This window comes from Oryctolagus cuniculus, chromosome 2, assembly GCF_051225735.1.
Source record: "Oryctolagus cuniculus isolate XC-2025 breed Fujian yellow rabbit chromosome 2, ASM5122573v1, whole genome shotgun sequence".
Taxonomy (NCBI): domain Eukaryota; kingdom Metazoa; phylum Chordata; class Mammalia; order Lagomorpha; family Leporidae; genus Oryctolagus; species Oryctolagus cuniculus.
In genome coordinates, this window is record NC_142868.1 from 4,887,507 (window position 1) to 4,909,262 (window position 21,756).

A 21,756-nucleotide genomic window follows, 5' to 3' on the forward strand; every position below is an offset into this window, starting at 1 on the left:
TCCTGACACAGCTTCCTGCTAAGGTGCACTCTGGGAGGCAGGGGTGATGTCTCGGGTAGCTGGGTCCCTGCCTCCCATTGCGGGGACACGGATGGAGTTCCTGGTTTTGTTCTCACCCAATCCTGGCTGTGGTGGGCATTTATGGGGTGAACCAGTGAGTATAAGAGTCTCTCTCAGCCTTTCAAATAAATAAGTCAATGTATAATTTTTTATTTATTTATTTTTTTTTTGACAGGCAGAGTGGACAGTGAGAGAGAGAGACAGAGAGAAAGGTCTTCCTTTTGCTGTTGGTTCACCCTCCAATGGCCGCTGTGGCCGGCGCACTGCGCTGATCCGAGGCAGAAGCCAGGTACCTATCCTGGTCTCCCATGCGGGTGCACGGCCCAAGGACTTGGGCCATCCTCCACTGCCTTCCCGGGCTACAGCAGAGAGCTGGCCTGGAAGAGGGGCAACCAGGACAGAATCCAGCGCCCGACCGGAACTAGAACCTGGTGTGCCGGTGCCGCAAGGTGGAGGATTAGCCTAGTGAGCCACGGCACCAGCCCAGTAAATGTATAATTTTTAGAAGCTTTTAAAAAAGAAAGCTTTGACAATCCACAGTCCAAGCAGAAGGTTAAGAGACAGTAATAAGTGTTGACGAGGAAGCAAGCACATTGGAACTCTGACATGCTGCCGATGGGATGTAAAATGGTGCAGCCATTGTGGAAATCAGTATGGAGGTTACTTAAAAAGTCAGAATGACCACTGGCCCCAGCCACTCCACCCCTACAGGTGTCTATACAACAGGATTAAAATGTATTTCAGGGGTGGGCATTTGGCCCAGCTCCATACCAGTTCCAGCCTCCTGTTAATGCACACACTGGGAGGCAGCAGGTGAGGTCTCTAACATTTGGGTCCCCGCCACCCACTTGTGAGTCCCGGATGGAGCTCCTGGCTCCAAGCTTAGCCCAGTCCAGCCCCAGCTGTTATCAGCATTTGGGGAGTAAGTCAACAGAGGGGAGCTCTGTCTGTTTTTCTAAAAACAAACAAACAAACAAAACTGTCCAAAATGTGTGCATGCATGCTGATTGCACCATTAATCATCTTAGCCAAAAAGTGGGAAGAACCCGACTGTTTGTCCATTATGCCTGGACACACGGGCATGCTCTGTCCATACAACAGAGTGCTATTCAGCCAGAAAAAGGACGGGAGTCCTGACACCTGCTGTGACAGAAATACACCTTGAAAACCCCGTGTTAGGAGAGAGAAGCCAGGACCCAGCATTGTGGTGCAGTGGCGTAAGCCGCTGCCTGGTAAGCCAGCATCCCATATCAGAGCGCCAGTTTGAGTACCAGCTGCTCCACTTCTGATCCAGCTCTCCACTTACACGCCTGGGAAGCAGCAGAAGATGGCCCAAGTGCTGGGGCCCCGATACCCCCGTGGGACATCAGGATGGAGTTCCTGGCTCCGGGTTTTGGCCTGGCCCAGCTGTGACCATTGCAGCCATTGAAAGAGTGAGCTGGCAACTGGAAGATCTCCCTCTCTCCTTGTCGTTCTGCCTTTGCCTTTCAAATAAATAAAAATAAGTCTTAGAATAAATAAAAATAAGTCTTAGAGCCAGAGAAGCCAGACACTAAAGCCACGTGGTTGTGTGGTTCCGTTTATATGCAGTGTGTAGAACAGGAAAATGGTGGCGGCAGAAAATTGAGTGGCGGGTGCGGGGGGGTGGGCAGGGGCTGGGGGGCAGGAGGTGACGAAAACAGACACCAGGCCTTCTCTTGAGGCTGGTGGAAACCTTCTAGACTTGGAGTGCTGAGAGTTGCAGGACTCTGCATACATGGAAACCCGGCGAGCCGGATGCCGGGAAACCGTGTGGAATACAGGGCCGGGTGGGCAGGGCCCTGAAGTGGGGAGACAGAGGGCAGGGGCAGGGTGAGCCTGTCCCGCTCCAGCTGCTCTGGGACTTTGGGCCGCCTGCTGCACCCCTGCCTGGGCCGCAAACACCCCTACAGTGGGAGGGCAGGGGCGCCTCTGACCCCCTAAATGGGGAGGGAGAACCCGCTCATTTGATCTCTGAGTCATCTTGGCTGCAAGGATTGTTTTCAAACCCCCATCCATGACCCTGAACGTGATGGGCGGATGTCGCTGGGAGGGAAGACGGGCGCGGCTCAGCCCCCTGCAGAAGAGGGCGAGATGTATAGGTGATTCGGCTGACTGTGTCTTTCTACAAGATTAATTTTATTGTCCCATTATCTGCTGCTTCCGCATCCGCTCAGGAGTGGCTGATGTCTTAGTGCTTGGCTCCAGGGATTTCATTCATAGCTAGGGGTCACCTTCCGGCCAGGAGCCGTGGATGTGTCAGGCCAGGGCTGCTTCTGGGGGCGGGGGACTGGAGACCCCGAGCCAGAAACAGGGTGCTGGTCCTGCTACTGTCTCATCTCAGGGCAAGAGAGCCAGCCTACACGCAGGCATCGTGCAGCGGAATTGTTAATGAGACTGAGAAGTCACAGCCGCCTACGAGCCTGCGACAGAGATGAGTGTCGCCCCACAGGGTGGCAGGGCATGAAGCTGCTTTAGTACAGATTTGAACTCAGCACCACCTGTCCCAAAGTCAGTGCCATCTCCCTCTGTCCCCGGGAGGTGACTCCAGGGATGACACACTTTGAGGGTGGAGTTTGACTCTCCTGAGAACAAAGTGGCAAAGCAAGAGGAATGCTTTATAACGAGGTGCAGTGAGTACGCGAACGCGGGCTCCTTCCCTGCTTTCTGGCTGGTGGTGGGAGGCGGGGCAGCAGGTGCAAGCCCAGGGTCAGAGCCCCCCCGCCCGCGGCACGTCGGCAGCCCAGCAGGCAGACACAGGGCGCCCGGGAAACCACTGCTGGTGGCAGTGTGGCTGGGAACAGAGCGGATGCTTCCGCCTCCCTGCTGTGAGGGTCCCGGCGTGCGCGGGAAGTCAGGCGGACCTCCCTGTAAATGGGACTGCGGTCCCGATGACACTGCGGGGCGAGCCGGCGAGCGTGGCTCGGGGCCCAGCCGCCAGGGGGCGTAGGGCACAGGCTGCACCGCATTAGTAAGCCCTCTGTTCCCACCCTGCCGCCCCTGCCTCAGGCACCCCACGTGGCCTTCATCCATCCGTCCACTCACCCGCTTGCTCACCCACTCACTCGACAAGTCTTCCTGGGGGTCGGTGCTGGCCGGCTGCAGAGCAGACAGAGCGGCTGCTGGCCCAGCCTCGTCTCCAAGGCCTGCTGCCCTCCTTAGGGGTCTGCCTGGTCCCTCCTGGAGAAATGTGGGAGGAGCCCCGGTCTGCCGGCTGGAGTGCATCCCAGCTAAGTCCCATGTCGCCCCGGGGCTGGGAGCGCTGCTTCCTGGCCAGGAGTCAGAGACCGTCCCTCTCTTGACCAGACGTGGCCGGCTGGCTGCCCAAGGAGCCGCGTGATGATCAGTCAGCACTTGGCAAACTTGGAAGCGCTGTTTCCATTGCAGAGAAGTAACCGCTGTCTGCCAGTGTTGATCGGCTCTGTCCATGGTGCTGGTTTGGGCTTTCTCGGTCCATTCTCAATGAGGACGGCTCATGTGCCCATTCGACAGATGAGCACACTGAGCAGCCCTCAATAACCATGAGAGCCGATGCACCTTGATAATGGCCTTTTTAAAAAGTTTTTGTTGTTGTTGTTTGAAAGGCAGAGAGAGAGAGAGAGAGAGAGAGAGAGAGAATCTTCCATTCTCTGGTTCACTCCCTGAATGGCTGCAACTGCCAGGACGGGCCAGGCTGAAGCCAGGAGCCAGGAAGTCCACTCAGGTCTCCTGCATGGGTGCAGGGACCAAGCCCTTGGGCCATCCTCTGCCACTTTCCCAGGTGCATTAGCAGGGAGCTGGGTCAGGAGCAGAGCAGCCGGGACTCAAACCTGCCAACGCTGCAAACCTCCTGCGTTCCCACGCTGGCCGCAAAGACACATTTTTAAGTGAGGATTTCAAAGGCTTGTGTAGTCCCCTCCTGTGGCAGCCATAACAAAGTGCCCCGAACTTGGTGGCTTAAAATCACTGGGATCCATCTTCTCCCTGTCGTGCTGACAGAAAGTTCTATGTTTTTAGGTTTTTTCTCTTTGTAAAGATTTATTTATTTGAAAGTCAGAGTTACACAGTTACACAGAGAAGAGAAGCAGAGGGGGGTCCTCCATCCGCTGGTTCACTCCCCAGTTGGCTGCAACAGCCAGAGCTGTGCTGATCCGAAGCCAGGAGCCAGGAGCTTCTTCCGGGTCTCCCACGTGGGTGCAGGGGCCCAAGCACTTGGGCCATCTTTTTCTGCTTTCCAGGTCACAGCAGAGAGCTGGATTGGAAGAGGAGCAGCCGGGATTTGAACCAGCGCCCACATGGGATGCCAGGGCCACAGGAAGCAGATTTTACCCGCTATGCCGCAGCGCCAGCCCAGACAGAAAGTTCTAAATCAAGCAGTCAGCTCCCCTGAAGGCTCGAGACGAGTACCCCTCCCTGGCTCCGGCTGCTCCCAGGCTGGGTTACTCCAAGCTCTGCCTCCCTCTGCACTTGGCCCTCTCCTCTGAGTCATCTTCTTTCTCATAGAAGGACACCTGACACTGGATTGAGGGCCCCACAAATCTGGGAAGACTTCATCCTGGGATCCTGGACTTGATTATACCTGTAAAACCCTTTTCACAAACAAAACCACCCTCACAGGCTTCAGGGAAGCAGTGCAGGCACGCGTCGGGGGGGGGTGTAGCGTTCAGCCTGGCGCACTTTGGGGAGGGAAAAGCACTCGTTTCTGCACCCCTGGCATAGGGAACGTGGCCGCTATGGCTGGAGGGTGCCCCCAAGGGCTCATGGCTAGGAAGCTTTGTCCTCAGGGTGGTGGGTCGGAGGGGGTGGACATCTGGGAGGCAGGGCCTCATGGGAACTCCTGGGTTGTTGGATGGCACTCAGTAGGTTTTAATGTGGTTCTCACGGGGCCCTGAGTTAGTCCCCTTGGGGTCAAGCTGTTAAAAGACTGAGCCTGGGGGCCGGTGCTGTGGCGTGGTGGGCTAGGCCTCCACCTGTGGTGCCAGCATCCCATATGGGCACCAGTTCATGTCCCAGCTGCTCCTCTTCTGATCTAGCTCTTTGCTATGGCCTGGGAAAGCAGTAGAAGATGGCCCAAGTCCTTAGGCCCCTGCACCTGCATGGGAGACCCAGAAGAAGCTCCTGGCTCCTGGCATCGGATCAGCCCAGCTCCAGCTGTTGTGGCCATTTGGGGAGTGAACCAGTGGATGGAAGACCTCTCTTTCTGGCTCTCCCTCTCACTGTTTGTAACTATGCCTCTCAAATAAATTAATTAAAAACTTAAAGAAAAGACTGAGCCTGACCCCGAGTCACTCTCTGCCTTCCTGTCCCCGTGTACCACCTGCCTTGGAGCCCTGGCAGAGCGGAGCTGAGGCTGGTGCCAGGCCCTCCGCACGCCACACTGCGGGCTAAAGGGAGCGTCTGGTTCATGCGATGCTGCCCAGCCCTGGGGGTTTTGCCATAGTAACAGAAACACGAGGCTCCCCTAGCTGGCCAGAGGCCTCCTGGCGTACCCCTGAGACGGCCTGGTGGCGGCGGGGACCTGGGGAGATGAGATGTGTTCTGTCTCAGCTCCGATGTCCAGACTGAAGGTCTCACCAAGGCCATGCCTCCTCGAAGCTGCACGGCGCCCTGCCCTTTCTCCTCTAGCTCCTGGGTGCCCCTCAGTCCTCGGCTGTGGCCGTGTCCCTCCAGCCGCTGCCCCTGCTGTCCCTGCCTTCTTCTTCCCATGGGTCCCTCTCACCTCCTAATGAGGGCATCGGTTGTGTGGGACAAGGTTGTGTGGGAGCCGCCCTAACCTCTACAGAGACCTTGCTTCCAAACAAGATCCCCTCCGGCCGCACTGGGGGTGAGAACTGAACACGTCTTCCGGGGAAGACACAGTTCAACACGTGTCACCATCGTCGTGCAGATCCACTGCACAGTGACACGGCCGGCCACGTCTCTCGGGCGACTGTAAGAAGAAGAGATGGGACGCACGGTGTGGGACGTGCAGCCTCTGCTGTGAGAACAGAAACCACGCCAGGGGCCTGGGAACGAGGGCCAGCGCCTCGGTGTCGCCCGCGGGAACACCAGACACGTCCACACGGCCTGTTCTGGAAGGTTCCTAGCGGCACCATTCACAGCGGCTGAAGAACAGAAACGCCATGAACAGGTGAATGGGCGGGTCCAGCGATGGAGCGTCACTCGGCAGGAAGAAGGGACAAAGCCTTGCCACGGCCCCGACGTGCGGGAACCCTGAGAGCATTCACGTGGCCGCAGGAGATGGTGCAGGATTCCAGTTCCGCGCTGAGAAGCCCTGAGTTTCTTTCTGGAATGCAGAATGGATTGTGGAGGTGGTGAAGGCAGGCCTGACCCCTGAGCCGTGTGGGGTACGCATTACACAGCCGCCTCGCCCCGCCTCTATGCCCCTCTGCCTATGCCTCAGGAGGGCGCCTGCCAACAGCTCATCCACACCACCTCCTCCGAGACCCTGCACTGCATCGGAGCTGCAGAGACCCTGTTGCCCAGTGGCCCGAGAGTCAGGAGGCAGGTGCATCTGTTAAGGGGCCACTGTCCCAGCCGCGGCAGCACAGGTGTGGCGTCCTCACGGCTGGCACCGGGGCTGCCCAGTGCCTGCAGCTGCAGAGACCCTGTTGCCCAATGGCCCGAGAGTCAGGAGGCAGGTGCATCTGTTAAGGGGCCACTATCCCAGCCGCGGCAGCACAGGTGTGGCATCCTCATGGCTGGCACCGGGGCTGCCCGATGCCTGCAGATGCGGGTGCTTGTGGTGTCCGTACTGCCTGCTGGTCTGCACCATGTCCCTGGGATGCCTGCCCAGTCCCCACACGTGCACGTGGCTACAGTCGCATCCTGGACCCAGCCCCCGCACCTGGCAGCCTCCTCTCAGTCTCCCCACGGTTTCCTCCGCGGTCTCGCCGCGGCCTCGGCGTCTTCCAGACACACGGGAGGTTTTTCTTGCTTAAGTTCCGTGTCCCAGGAGAAGCTGAAGACCAATGCCCGTGGCTTTTCATGCAGATTCTGAAAACCACACACAGGAGGGGCTCCTGTCGACAAGCGTGGGAGTCTTCACACAGATGAGTGACCGGGGAGCATTTACTGGGAAGCCTCCGTGTGCTGGGGCTGGGGGCACTGGTTAACATGGCTGAGTTAACACCTTTGGCAGGGGTGCACAACTCATGCAGAATCAGCCATGATCTGGGGCTGAGGTAGCCGGTGCAGGTGAAATGGGGGAGATCCTGGAAAGGGGACTGTTTCCAGAGATAGAGCCAGCACTCTGCTCCCCCAACCCACTGTTTCTCTGTATAAACTACAACTATTCCCATTCGAAGGCGGAAGAAGGCAGTTCAGAGAGGCTAAGTAAGTTGGCCAATGTCACACAGCAGCTAGCTGTGAAAGTGGGTTTTGAACCCACGTCCTCTTGACTCTGCACGCTAGGGGAATTGGAGGGCGGTAGAGAAGGTGACCCCCAGGCAGAGCCTGAAGGCTCTGGCTGCTTGGAGCTGGGGTGCAGCCTCCGTGGGAGGCTTCGTGTGGGAACCACAGGACACCTGCTCCTCCTGGAGGTTGGTTTGTGTGTGGATCTGCGCAGTAGGTCTGCAGGGCAGGTGCTGGGTCTCCCGTCTGCTGCCAGTCACGTGTGTCTCATGCAAACGCACCCCACATTGCAGGCAACAAACTTGGGGCGACCAGCACCTGGGCTCCAGTGAACTTGGCCATTAACATCAGAGGCCCTTCCTCCCATGCGGGCCAGGCAAGCGGGGCCATGAAGCCGGGACAGCGAGTCGGCCACGGCCCCACGCGCAAGGCGGTTGCCACGGCCCCACGATGAGGCCTTGGCAGCAGGAGCTGCAGGGTCCACTTCGTGGGACCCCCTCTCCCGAGGCCCAGGAGGGTGGCATTAACCACATGTAGGGGCGGGAGCACCCCCGAGTCAAATCTGCTCTGAGCTGTGCGCCCCATGCCTGTTCCTAACCCCAACCCCCACCCGTGGGAGGAAGGGCCATCATGCCCATTTCTCAGATGGGAAAACCGAGGCTGCCTTGGCTAAATCACGACCCTACATCCACAGAGCAAGCAAGCGGCAGAGCTGGAATTCACTCTCAGGTCCAGGTTGTCCCGAAGACTCCTGCTTGGTCACTCCGCTGGGAGGTCAGCCCCAGAGCACCTGGCACGGCCCCCGCATCTGGGACGTGGAGATGAGTGGGTGGGGCGGGCCCAGGAGCCCGGGAAGGGCCAGGGCAGCAGATGCCAGCACTGCATTTCAGGCTGTGGTGCAGGCTGCCTGGGTGGCTGGGGGAGTGGTTCAGAGTTCAGGTGAAGGGGCTCACAGGCATCTTGGGGTGGGCACTGGACAGGAACAAGAGCCCGCCCGGCCCCCCAGGAGGTGGTAGTGTTAGAGCATCCAGGTGCAGGTGGGCAGTCAGCTCCCGGGGCTTCCAGAGCCAGCGTGCTGTGTCCCACCGGCCTCCTGGCCACACACCAGGGGGCGCTGTTGCGTCACAGTTCCCTAATTCTGGAGCCAGACAGGGAGCGGCTGGCCTAAGAGGAAGGAGCCCCGAATGTTAGAGCACACGAGGTCCCAGGCCACATACCAGCACACACGTGGCACTGTCCTCAGGGAGAGCTGGGCATCGTAAGGACACGGACAGGACACTGGGAGCCGCCAGCACCATGCCCAAGTCCGGGGGTCGCGAGAGGCCATGGGGCCTGCAGCCAGCTCCAATATTGATGGGCAAAGCAGGTGAAGTGGGCCCAGCAGCGGGCAGGAGCCGAGTCAACACGGCACACAGGCTAGGTGGGGGACGGCGCCGGGGCGGCAGCCGGATGCCAGGCCCTGGGCGCCCTGAACACTGGCCTTGACCTTGGCTTGCTGGGGCCTCTGGAGGTTGAGATGATTGATTGATGCCACCGATGTCCGCTGACCTCTTACGGTGGCTAAGCCCCACCCTCCCCACCGCCTCAAGCCTCCCATGAAACCTGAGCAGTCGAAGGAGAGACCCGCGGAGCAGAACTTGGCCGCTTGCCTGGGTTGAGACGTCCAAGGCCCACATCAGAGCGCCCGGCTCCGCCTCCTGCCTCCAGCTTCCTGCGAATGCTGGCCCTGAGAGGCCAGACGTGCCCGGGTTCCTGCCGCTTATGTGGAGGCCCAGGGTGCAGGTATCTGGGGAGTGAACCAGCTGATAAGAGTTCTCTCTCTCCTCCCCATCCCCCAAATAAATAAGCAAGAATAGAATTGAGAGACCAGTGTTGTGGCAGAGCAGTTTAAACCAGTTTGCTGCCCGAGTCCCATATGGGATCAGCAGGTCAAGTCCCAGCTTCCTGTTAATGTGCCGGGAAGGCAGCAGAAAGGGCCCAGACACTCGGATCCCTGCCGTCCACTGGGAGAGCCGCACGGAGTTCATGGCTCTTAGCTTAGGTCTGGCCCAGCCCTGGCTGTGGCAACCATCTGGGGAGTGAACCAGCGAGTGACAGATATCTCTCCCCGGCCCCTCTCCCTCTCTGCCTTTCAACTATGTAAACCTTTCAAAAAAAAGTAAGAAATGAATGGGGCAGCCACCGTGGGAAACAGGTCAGCTGTTCCCCCAGAGAGAAGCGTGAGTTCCCGTAGGATCCTGAGAGCCGCCCCCGGACACAGCAGGAAGTCACAAATGCCTGCACCCCGTGTCCCAGCCGCACGGTGCCCAGTGGCCGGGGGTCCTCCAATGGAGTGCGCAGACAGAGCGAGGTGCATGCGAGGCCCAGGGGAAGGAGCGAGTCGCCAAAGGACGGAAGCCAGGTGAGGGGAACCGGAGGTGCCTGGAGCCGCCACATTCTTAGAGACAGGAAGTAGTTCCAGGTTCCGGGGTTCGGGGAGACAATGGGGAGTTTATGTCTGGGCTGGTGAGAGCGTTTGGGGGAGGGTGGGGGAGGCGGCGCCACGTTGTGAATGAAATCAAAGCCAAAGAGTCAGACCCTGAAAATGGTTAAAATGGCCATTCAGGTAAGGACCTGGCGCCAAGACCCTCCTGGGCTGTGCACGTGGAGCCCGGCTCCAACGACACCGTCCTTGTAGGAGACAGACGCGGAGTGGGCCCAGGAAATGGCGAGACTGGGGCGGTGCCGCGACAAGCCAGGCGCACCTGCAGCCACTGGAGGGCGGCCTGGAGCCAGCCTGGGGAGCTTGGTCCGACTTCTGGCTCCGCGACCAGGAGAGAATGAATTTCTGTTGTTTGGAGCCACCAAGTTCATGGTTACTAGTTACAGCCGCCGTGGGAAGCTAACACAAGTGCAGTGGACAGAGTGTGAGAGCTGTGTCTGGACACAGGCAACACCAGTGCTGCCGCCTGCTGTCGGGCCAGGTCCCTCACGCCCCAGAGCCTCAGTGTCCCTGTGTGCTGAGCCGGGATCGGATTCCTACCCGTGACGGACCTCCTGGTCAGCCGGGACGGGCAGTCACTGCTCCGCAGGTGCCTGCTGGGTCTTTGCTGTGGGCCAGCATGCACTGGGCTCTGGGTGTTCAAGGGAAAGAGGTGACAGGGCCTGTCCCGCACGAGGTTCCACCTGGAAGAAGCGACAGGCAGTCGAGTGAATTGTTACGGCGCAAGCAGAGGAGTGCACCGCCAACGTGTGGGGACAGAGAAAGGTTCCCAGAGGAGGCGGCAACTGACTTGGGTTTTGAAGTATGCAAAGGGGTTTGCTAGGAGGAACTACAAGGGTGTGGACTTGGGGCCGAGAAAGAGTGACAGCAAAGGCACAGAGGACCGAGAGGGTACGGCTTGTGGCCGGGGGCAGGTGTGGTGGGCAGACGGGTGGTTAACTGGCTGGGGAGGGTCCGGCCTTCCCTGGGCGTGGGTTTAATCTGTCACCCATGGGGAGCTTTGCAAGGGGTTCTGAGAGGAGAGTGAGCTGAGGGGATCTGTCTGCTGGAACAACCACTCTGCCTGCAGCGTGGACCGTAGAGATGAAGACGAGATGGGGCAGGAGACCGCTGGGACCGCAGACCTCTGACTGCCCCGAGCTCCTTGTTATGGGGGACAGGGACTGCTGGTCTGTGGGCTCCCCCGCCGGGCCTCGAAGGGGAGGGACAGACTGCTGTCCACGCAGCACAGACCGCGGTGTGAGCACGCGCGTCGCGGGTTCCCCCACAGGTGCCGCTGGGTGTGTCCTGCGCTTCCATTCCGTTCTGAGTCCTTCTCTCAGGTGCACGGGTGAGGGCTTCACACGCCAATGGCAGGTGCGAGTGTGCTTCTGCCCGACCCACTGTATATGGGGAGTTCTGCCAAGCCCCCTCCTTGGGTGCGAGGACTTCCTGGGCTGGTCCCAGGAACACAGGTGGTCACATGTGTGGTTCCTTTCCATGGCCTTGATAAAGGATGCGGACGTCAACGTAAGCGAAGACGCTCTGAAGACAAGTGGGTTTGCTCAGGAGGGAGCAGGGGGTTGTAACTCAGGCCACGTGGGCTGCAACCGATTGCAGGTGCACCCTCAGAGGTTGAAACAAGGGAAACTTTGTTCAAAGATGTATTTGTTTGTTTGAAAGAGTTACAGAGAGGGAGAGACACAGGAGAGAGATCTTCCATCACTGGTTCATTCCCCAAGTGGCCACAACGGCCAGGTCTGGGTCAGGCAGGCTGAAGCCAGGAGCCAAGAGCTTCATCCAGGTCTCCCATGTGGGTGGCAGGGGCCCAAGCACCTGGGGCCGTCTTCTGCTGCCTTCCCAGCATGCATCACAGTGGAGCAGCAGGATCTTGAGCCAGCACTCTGCTACGGGAGCCAGCTTAACCCGCTTCGCCACAGCGCCAGCCCCGAGGGGAGACTTTGAAAGGGAGCGAGGGTGAGTCCATGTGGGCTGTTCTGCAGCAAAGCACGGGCCACAGCAGCTCCTGGCTGGAGCTGGCGGGGCTGGCATTGCCAGGGAGGGGTCTTCAGACCACGACGCCGGCTGCAGGGCCGGGTCTGAGTTCCCAGAAAAGCTCAGGTGGGGAGTGAAGAAGTGGGGCCAGGTGCTACCTGTAGGAGGTGATGTGGCCACCAGGGCTCGTCTCCCTGCTTGGATTCGTCTGTGCCTGGGGTCTTGGACCAACAGGGGTGGGGGCAGAAAAGCCGGTTGGATTCTGCCCCTGGCGCGCTCCCCTCTCACCATCCAGGGACTCGGCAGGGGGTCTCTGGCAGCAAGATGGCTCTTGCCCGTGGGCCTGTCAGCCTCCATACCTGTGAGCTGAGTGCACCTTTCTCTCCGTAAAGGACCCAGGCTGTGGAATTCAGCAAGCGGATCCCAATGCTGGCTCCGTGAGCAGCTGGGAGCCGTCCCTGAAGAGGTGAGGTGTGGCAGAGGCTCTTGGTGGTTTTGTTCTTGGCGTCAGTGGTGCTGCGAGCTCTCACACAGGGGGCAGGCAGGTGCAGATGGGCTGGGTGGGCCAGGGCGGACCCGGGGCTCCACGCCGTTGGCACCCTGGAAGCTCAGTAAACCATCTTGGTCAAGAGTGATGGTTTCTAATTTGTAAGGAAGTGTTTTTTATTTCTTTGAAAGAGAGGCAGACAAATCTTCCATCCACTTGTTCACAGCCGGGGCTGGGCCAGGTTGCAGTCAGCAGCCTGGAACTCAGCCCTGGTGTCCCACGTGGGTGGCAGGGGCTGGAGGACTCCAGTCAGCACCTGCTGCCTCCCAGGGCGCGCATCAGCAGGAAGCTGAGATTGGACGTGGACTCAGCACTCAAACACGGCACTCAATAGGGCATGCAGGTGTCCCACGCCGAGTGCCTGTAGGGACCGACTCCCTCTCACAGCCAGAGGCTGGCCGGGGTAGGGGAGGGGGCTGCCAGCTGCAACCCTCACTCTGCTTCTGGGTCTTTCTCCTGAGGCTGCCCCCGATCTGAATTCACCCGCTTCGCAGCAACTCAGGTGCGACCCAAAGGGGCTCATTTTCAATTAAGAAAAAGGCACTCCCACCACTTGGCAAATTACTAGGGCTTTAGGGATTCTGGGGGCGGGGGTACCGGGGACAGAGACGGAGTCTGTGGGGAGCAACTGGGAGCAACTCGGACTAGACTAAGTTACTGGAATTAAGACTTATTCTATGCATCTGCTCTCCCACAATATGGCGCTGAGAAAGGAGGAAACAGCTTCTACTCAGCTGCCTCCAGTTCAACCAATAAACAGCACGACCTGCTCCTGATTGGAGGAGAGCAGCGTACTCGGCGTGTGGGTAGCTGAGTTGGGATTGGTGGAAGAGGACTATAAAGGAGGAGAGAGACAACATGCACCAGGAACATCTATCTGAAGGAACACCTGTGCAGCCCCCGAGAGAGCCGGCTGGCGGTGTGCCGCTCCCCCGCGGAAGTGGGGAAAGTGGCAGGGGGAGCCGCCCTTCCACGGAGGTGGAAGGGACGGTAGCCAACCCGGGAAGAACCAGCAGCAAACCCGGGGAGGGCCGAGCAGACAAAAGAACAGCGCAGGGTCCTGTGTCGTTCCTCCACGAAGACGGGGAGTGACAGGAGTCCCTGCTGTCCTGGGTTTCTCCTTCCCTGGGGGCCGGGGGCTTCTCGGAGGGGTTCGTTGTCAGGAGCACCTCAATCGCTTTTCTCCCGGGATAACCTTTGCAGGTTGGCGGTCCTGCTGAGCTGCACAGCGCAGGATAGGGCGGGGTGTGGGCGGGCATTCTTCCACCGAGCCAATCTGCTATGGATTCAGACGACGCCTGTGTCAGACGGGCGTTGCTGCTCCACGTTGGTTCTCTCTGCCACCTTTCCTCCCGCCGTAACGACAACTTAGCGCGGGGACTTTGACCGCGTCTCTGACGGTTTCCTTTGGTGGGAAGTCACAGAGCTCAGGGGAAGCCATCTCTGGGCAGCACTTCAAAACCAGCATCAAGTTGCTTCCCCAAAGGGGCCATTTGAACACCCAGTCCCCAGCACTGGCGATGGCCATCTAAAACAGAGCACCCATCGCTAACCTGAAGGCCCAGAAGCGGTCCCTGGTAGCAGTCTGTACGTGTTTGGTCCCCAGACTCACACTAACTGGCAACATGTCCCCCTGAAGCTCACCTGCTGGTCGTCATGGCTCCCAGCCTGACCACGCACACAGCTCGGGGACCACTGAGGAGGGCACAAGCCTAGGAGGGCCTGGGAACCACCCACGATCGGGATCGAAGCTGGCAGCTGGCCGAATCCCAGGTGCCAGTGGGGCTGTGCCCCCTCGGACTCCCCTGGGGGCAGGTGCCGCCTCGTCTCTTCCCCCACTCTGGCAGCTCCTGGCACTCCTCGGCTTGCAGCCCCACCTCCCTTCCACATCACACGGCCTTCCTCCATCCCGTCTCTGTCCCTTCTCTTCTCATGAGGACTAGTCACCTAGGAGTAGGGGTCCACCCTAATCCAGCGAGACCCCATCCTGACCAAGGACATCAGCACCGTGGGGACCCGTCCCCAGGCCCTGTCTTCCTGTTCTGTGTCAGGGGCTGAAGGCTTATGCTAGGCTGAATGCGGTTCTCCCAGACCCATGCCTGTCTGGAATTGTCCCTCTGGACTGACCGTGGCAGAGTAAACAGGAGGAGAGAGACACCCATCTTTAACATGCCCAGGGCAGAGCGCAGCGCGAGAGTCATGCACACAGCATGAGACCCCGGGAAGGGCCAGGTGGGTGACGCTGACATAACTCAGGCTTGGAGCGGGAGGGGCTGGAGGCAGCTGGCAGCAGAGGCATCGCTCAGGCGTCCTCAGAAGAGGACAAAGGCCTGGCCACACCGCTGCTTCTCCGTCATTCCTGTTTCCTGGCTGGGGAGACTTTTAGCAGCTGCATCCCCCGAGGACAGGAAGGGGTTAAAGGACACGGTAGGGGGTGGGGGATCTGGGAGGAACCTTGAGGCTGCTCCTCAGCTTTGAAATCCCCACAGTTGGGCTCCGGGGTCTTGTTTCCTGACCTGGTTGGGAGTAGGTCTTTGCCGATGTCCTTGGTCAGGATGGGGTCTCGCTGGATTAGGGTGGACCCCTACTCCTAGGTGACTAGTCCTCATGAGAAGAGAAGGGACAGAGACGGGATGGAGGAAGGCTGTGTGATGTGGGAGGGAGGTGGGGCTGCAAGCCAAGGAGTGCCAGGAGCTGCCAGAGGGGAGAGGAAAGGCGGCACCTGCCCCCGGGGAGTCCGAGGGAGCACTGGTGCCCCACTGGTGCCTGGAACCCAGACTTCTGCCTCCAGAACCGTGGGAGACCAAGTTTTGTCACAGCAGCCCAGGAATGGTCCAGGCTACAGCAGCGGCGGGGATAGCGGGCACGGGGTGTGCAGGTTGGCAGAGGGCTGGGGCGCTCCGGGGGCTCGACCTCAATCCCAGCATGCCCCTGGAGCTGACCGGCTTCTAGCCAGTTCTGTGGCCTCTCCAGGCCTGTTTCATTCTTTGTAAGTCGAGGAGACTGAGAAGCGTCCCCAAAGCTGTTGCAAGGGTGGTGATGATGGCGAATGCTGGCACCGCCAGCCTGGCGCGGGGTGGTGGCCAGAGCTGGCTGTTCCCTCCCTGCTGTTTTAAGCATGGACCCTAGCATCTGACGGCCTGGGCTCCAAGGCCAGCCCTGCACCTCGTGGCTCTTATACAAGCCCCTAACCTCTCTACACCTCTGCATCCTCATCTGGGAAAGGGGATGTTAAGAGACCGAACGGGACATCACCTGCAGAGCCCTTAGCATGTTCCAGCTCACAGGAGGGGCTCAGAATCTACCCAGAAGACGGTCCCTGCATTGCGATGGTTTGACCTGGGATTTTTGACCTTGGTACGAGATGGTGTGCAGGGCGGGTATTGATCCCAGTGGCTCCGACGCCCACATCAGATTACCTGGGTTTGATGCCCGGCTCCAGCTCCTGCTAATGCCGTCTCTGGGAGGCAGCAGAGACGGCTTCAGTCATCACGTCCCGTTGCTCTGTCTGTCTCTCAGAAGCAAACAAGAAGATGGTGGGGAAACATCGGCTACCACCATTCTCTTTCCCACTCTCAGAGCAGTGTTCATGAAATGACGGGCTATTCGGTCGTTATTAGAAAGTGGGCTCGGTGTCAGTATAGGCTGAGGCAGCTCTGGGGAAGTGGCAGGTTCTCCCGCAGCCCTCAGCAGGCTGGGCGGCCGGGTCTGTCTGACTTACGATGCTTTTAGGGAGTGATGAGCCCCATCGAGGGTCGCAGTGCGCCTGGAGTTACTTCTGCAGAGAGAAGCTACCACATGGTGGCCTTGCCCCCAAAGCCCGGACCCCAAGCCACACTGTGGGTGCCACCTGGGGGTAAGTAGGAGGGCACGGTCCTGCCCTCCGACCCTGGTGTGAGTGACAGGCACAGTGCAGCGCGAGGAGCCAGCTGGGACGAAGGTGCTCCCGCACTTTCCCAACCAGAGACCCACCCGGAATGTGCTGCGATCCTAACTGTGCCGCCCGGGGTCAGGGCCCGGGAAGCTGCACGTCCACCCAGCCTGGGTCCTCTTCTCCGGTGCAGGGGTGGAGGGCGCCCTGGAGACCTCCAGCAGCGGAAGCCCCCCAGGCCTGGCTTGGGGAGGGCGAGGTTGTCCTGGCACCTGCCTGGGGTGGGAGGCAAAGAGCTCAGCCGAGGTGACAGGTGGCTGAGTGCCTGGCACATGGCAAGGGTGCAGGTGTCCCAGGACAGACTTGTTCAGTGAAGGCATGAATGGATGGATGGATGAGGGAGGAAAGGAAGAATGGAGGCAGAAAGGACCGCAGAACCGCTCAGGGTTTATGCCAGAGGCGCAGCCCTTTGAGGTGGGGTTGGAAAACCGGCGGATGGGAAACCCGTGTCACTCTGCCTTTCCAATAAATAACACTAATACAGCAGTCCTTAAAAACATGAAGCTGCAGTGGGTGGCATCGCACCCTTTTTGTAGATGAGGAGGTGGGCTCGGTTGCCCAGGGTCACAGGCAGAGAGGGGGGCCTGGACCACGGCTCAGCTGACCCCTCTGTCCCCGGGGCTGGGTCAGCTCATTGTCTGCGTTCTGTTTAACCCTGGGCAGTGCTGTTTTGAAATTATCCCGTTCCCTTCCCCTTCACTGTCTGAATACCTGGCCCGCCCCCACGATGACCAAAAACGCCCCCGGCCCTGAGTGGGGCTGCTGGCTCAGGTTAGGAACACCCACATGCGGCTGCAATTGGATTTCAAGATTTATTTTATTTGAAAGAGCGACGGGGGTGTGGGGGGAGTGAGTGAGGACAGAGGGAGAGAGAGAGACAGATCTTCCATCCTCTAGTTCACTCCCGAAATGGTCCCAGCAGCCAGGTGTGGGCCAGGCTGAAGCCAGGAGCCAGGAACTCCATCCTGGTCTCCTATGTGGGTGGCAGGGGCCCAAGTACTTGGGCCGTCTTCTGCTTTCCCAAGGAGCTGGGCCGGAAGTGGAGCAGCTGGGACTTGAACTGGCGCTCTGGTATGGGATGCTAGTGGTGGCTGACCCCGCTGCGCCACAGCGCTGGCCCCTGGACTTCTGAGATAATAAATCTATGACCCTGATTCTTTCCTACCTGGTTATTTTAAGCATTTATTTTCTCTTGCACGCATATATGTAAATGGATACAAGTGTTTCAGGACTTATTCACATGCTTGCATTTTCCCATCATTTAGTTATGTTTTCCATGATCCCTCACGTTACAAATGTTATCAACCCAGTACACGAGGATGAGCTCTAGGAAATGAAAACACAGAAGGGGCCTGCAAGTCGGTCACTGCTGTCGCCTGTTCCCTGCACTGCTAACCTCCAGGGAGTGGACTAGGCAGGGTACCCCGGACCTGTGCTTGGGAGCCAGAGTGGAGCTGACTCTGGAGGTCTCTGGCAGGGAGGGGTGTGGCCGCCTGGCACTCGGCCCCGCCCACTCACCTTGGCCCCGTGTTCATGGACAGCGGGGGACCTGGTTCCCTCTGGCCCTGCTGGGGATGCGTGCAGAGCCCTTCCAAGGGGGCAGGGTGGAGGCAGCTGTCACCACCCTCCCCCCCAGCCAGTTTCTGCTCTTGTCTGTGGACGGGCAGGGCGTGGTGGCTGTCTGTGGCCTCTGCCTGGTCCACAGGTCCCCGTGTTCCCAAGCCGAGCGTGGCTGTTCTGTGGCTTCTCTGGCCTCCCAGTGGGGACGCCTGCTGGGCCCTCCCTCACTGATATGTGCACGCACTCACGTGGGCATGAGTTCTGCTTTTCTGAAAATGCTTTCTTTTTTAAAGGAATACAAATTTCATAAATACAACTTTAGGAATATAGTGATTCTTCCCACCATACCTGCCCTCCCACCCCTCCTCCTCCTCCCTCTCCCCTTCCCAGTCCCATTCTCCATTAAGTTTCATTTTCAATTAAATTTGTACTCAGAAAACCAACTCTACACTAAGTACAGATTTCAACAATTTGCACGCGCACACACACACACACACACACACAACTGAGAACAAGTATCACAGCTAACTCATAATACAACTCATTGAGGACAGAGGTGCTGCATGGGGGTTAGTGCACAGTGACTCCTGTTGTTAATTTAACAATTAACACTTTTATGTGTGATGTCAGTGACCACCCGAGGCTCTTGACATGAGCTGCCTAGGCTATGGAAGCCTTTGAGTCCACAAACTCCATCAGTATTTGGATAAGACTACAAGCAAAGTAGAAGTTCTCTCCTCCCTTTAGAGAAAAGTACATCCTCCTCTGAGGGCCCCTTCTTTCCACTGGGGTCTTTCACAGAGATCCTTCGTGGAGGACACTTTTCCCCCACAGTGTCTTGGCTTTCCATGCCTGAAATGTTCTCACGGGCTTTTCAGCCAGACCAGGGAAGGCTTAAGAGCTGATTCTGAGGTCAGAGGGTTACTGAAAGTCATTTTCATTCTGTGAGTCTGCTGTGTGGACTGCTTCCCATGTTGGACATTCTCTCCTTTTTAATTCTATTATTGCCAGGCACTTGATGCTATTTATATGGTCTCTTTAACACTAATCTTATCTACATGTTCACTTTAATACTTAATATGATCACTCTAACAGTTAAGATGGCATTTTTACCACCAAGTTTAATGGGATTTGGAGTCCCATGACAAGTATTTAAACTGCACCCTCAGAAGTCCGTAGGAATGTATGCAGAACTACACAGCTTTACAGCTACAAACTTCCTCCTCCCTCTCTTATTCCCACCCTTATTTTTTACTGAGGTCTGTTTTCTATTGACTTTATACACGTATGATTAACTCTGTTAAGTAAACAGCTCAACAAGAAAGAAAAGACGAAAAAACAAAGAAAATGAAACTGTTCATCAACAGTCAAGGGCAGCTCAAGTCATCCCTTCTCCGACTGTCAATTTCACTTCTACACATTTCATTGTAGGTGCTCTATTAGTTCTCACAGATCAGGGAGAACATATGGGATTTGTCCCTTTGAGACTGGCTTATTTCGGTAAGTATGATGTTTTCCAGATTATTCTGTTTTGTTGTAAATGACCGGATTTCATTTTATTTTTTACTGCTGTGTAGTATAGAGTACATATCCCGTAATTTCTTTATCCAGTCTTCCACTGACGGGTGTTTAGGCTGATTCCATGTCTTAGCTGTTGTGAATGGAGCCACAATAAACATGGAGATGCAGATAATTCTTTTATTTACTGATTTTGATTCCCTTGGGTAAATTCCCAGGAGTGGGATGGCTGGGTTGTATGGTGGGGTTATGTTCAGATTTGTGAGGTATATCCAAACTGTCTTCCATAGTGGCTTTACCAGTTTGCATTCCCAGAATAGTGGATTAGGGTACCTTTTTCCCCACATCCTTCCCAGCAACTGTTGTTAGTTGGTTTCTGTATGTGAGCCATTCTAACGGGCGTGAGGTGAAACCTCATTGTGGTTTTGACTTGCATTTCCCTGATAGCTAATGATCCTGACCATTTTTTTCACATGTCGTTGGCCATTTGGATTTTCTCTTTTGAAAGATGTCTGTTTTAGTCCTTGGCTGATCTCTTAGCTGGGTTGTTTGTTTTGTTGTTGTGGAGTTTCTTGATCTCTTTGCAGATTCTGGTTATTAATCCTTTGTCAGTTGCATAGTTTGCAAATAATTTCTCCCATTCGGTCTGTTGCTTCTTCACTTTCCTGACTTTTCTTTTGCCATCCGGAAACTTTTCAATTTGAAGTAATACCATTTGTTAATTTTGGCTTTGACTGCTTGTGCCTCTGGGGTCTTTTCCAAGAAGTCTTTGCCTGCGCTAATATCTTGCAGGATTTCTCTGGTGTTCTCTAATAATTTGATGGTGTCATGACATAGATTTAGATCTTTAATCCACGTTGAGTGGATTTTTGTGTAAGGTGTAAGGCAGGGGTCTTGCTTCATACTTCTGCATGTGGAAATCCAGTTTTCCCAGCACCATTTGTTGAAGAGACTGTCCTTGCTCCAGGGATTGGTTTAAGATACTTGATCAAATATAAGTTGGTTGTAGATATTTGAATTCATTTTTGGCATTTTCATTCTGTTCCATTGCCTATGCATCTATTTTTGTACCAGTAGCTGGCTGTTTATTTATAACTGCCCTGTAATATGTCTTGAAATCTGGTATTGTTACGTCTGGCATTGTTATATTTTTGTTGTATAAGATTCTGTTAGCTATTTAGGATCTCCTGCATTTCCATATTAATTTCAACATCATTTTTTCTATATTTGAGAAGAATGTCTTTGGTATTTTGATTGGTATCACATTAAATCTGTAAATTGCTTTTGGAAGAACGGACATTTTGATGATATTGATTCTTCCAATCCATGAACATGGAAGATTTTTCCATTTTTTTGTATCTTTTATTCTTTCTTTAATGTTTTGTAATTCTCATTGTAGAGCTCTTTGACATCCTTAGTTAAGTTTGTTTCAAGGTATTTGATTGTTTTTGTAGCTATTGTGAATGGGATTGATCTTAGCAGTTCTTTCTCAGCTGTGGCATTGTCTCTGTATACAAAGACTGTTGATTTTTGTGCATTGGATTTTTATATCCTGTCACTTTACCAAACTCTTCTATGAGTTCCAATAGTCTCTTAGTTGAGTCTTTTGGATGCCCTATATGTAGAATCGTGTCATCTGCAAATAGGGATAGTTTGACTTCTTCCTTCCCAATTTGTATCCCTTTAATTTCTTTTTCTTGCCTAATAGCTCTGGCTAAAACTTCCAGAACTATATTGAATAGCAGTGGCGAGAGTGGGCATCCCTGTCTGGTACCAGATCTCAGTGGAAACACTTCCAACTTTTCCCCATTCAATAGGATACTGGCCACGGGTTTGTCACAAATTGCCTTGATTGTGTTGAGGAATGTTCCTTCTATACCAAATTTATTTAGAGTTTTCATCATGAAAGGGTGTTGTATTTTATCAAATGCTTTCTCTGCATCTATGGAGATAATCATATGGTTTTTCTTCTGCAGTCTGTTAATGTGGTGTATCACATTGATTGATTTGTGAACATTGAACCATCCCTGCATACCAGGGATAAATCCCACTTGGTCTGGGTGGATGATCTTTCTGATGTGTTGTTGCATTCTATTGGCCAGAATTTTGTTGAGGATTTTTGCGTCTATGTTCATCAGGGATATTGGTCTGTAATTCTCTTTATCTGTTTCGTCTTTTTCAGGTTTAGGAATTAAGGTGATGCTGATTTCATAGAAAGAGTTTGGGAGGACTCCCTCTCTTTCAATTTTTTTGAATAGTTTGAGAAGAATTGGAGTTAGTTCTTTTTTAATTGTCTGGTAGAATTCAGCAGTGAATCCATCTGGTCCTGGATTT

The 21,756-nt window shown here is 55.9% G+C and overlaps 1 long non-coding RNA gene across 3 annotated transcripts in view; it reads left to right on the top strand.

Moving 5' to 3' along the window:
• Positions 1 to 10,569: 10,569 nt before the first annotated feature.
• LOC138848768 (uncharacterized) overlaps positions 10,570 to 21,756 on the top strand; it is a 34,794-nt gene continuing 23,607 nt past the window's right edge. For 2 of the 3 annotated variants that reach the window (XR_016229740.1, XR_016229741.1), the window contains exons 1-2: positions 10,570 to 11,848; positions 12,259 to 12,332. This is a non-coding gene — a long non-coding RNA (uncharacterized LOC138848768). Of the gene's footprint in view, positions 11,849 to 12,258; positions 12,333 to 14,052; positions 14,199 to 21,756 lie in introns of those variants that run through there. The other variant, XR_016229742.1, reaches the window with a different exon arrangement.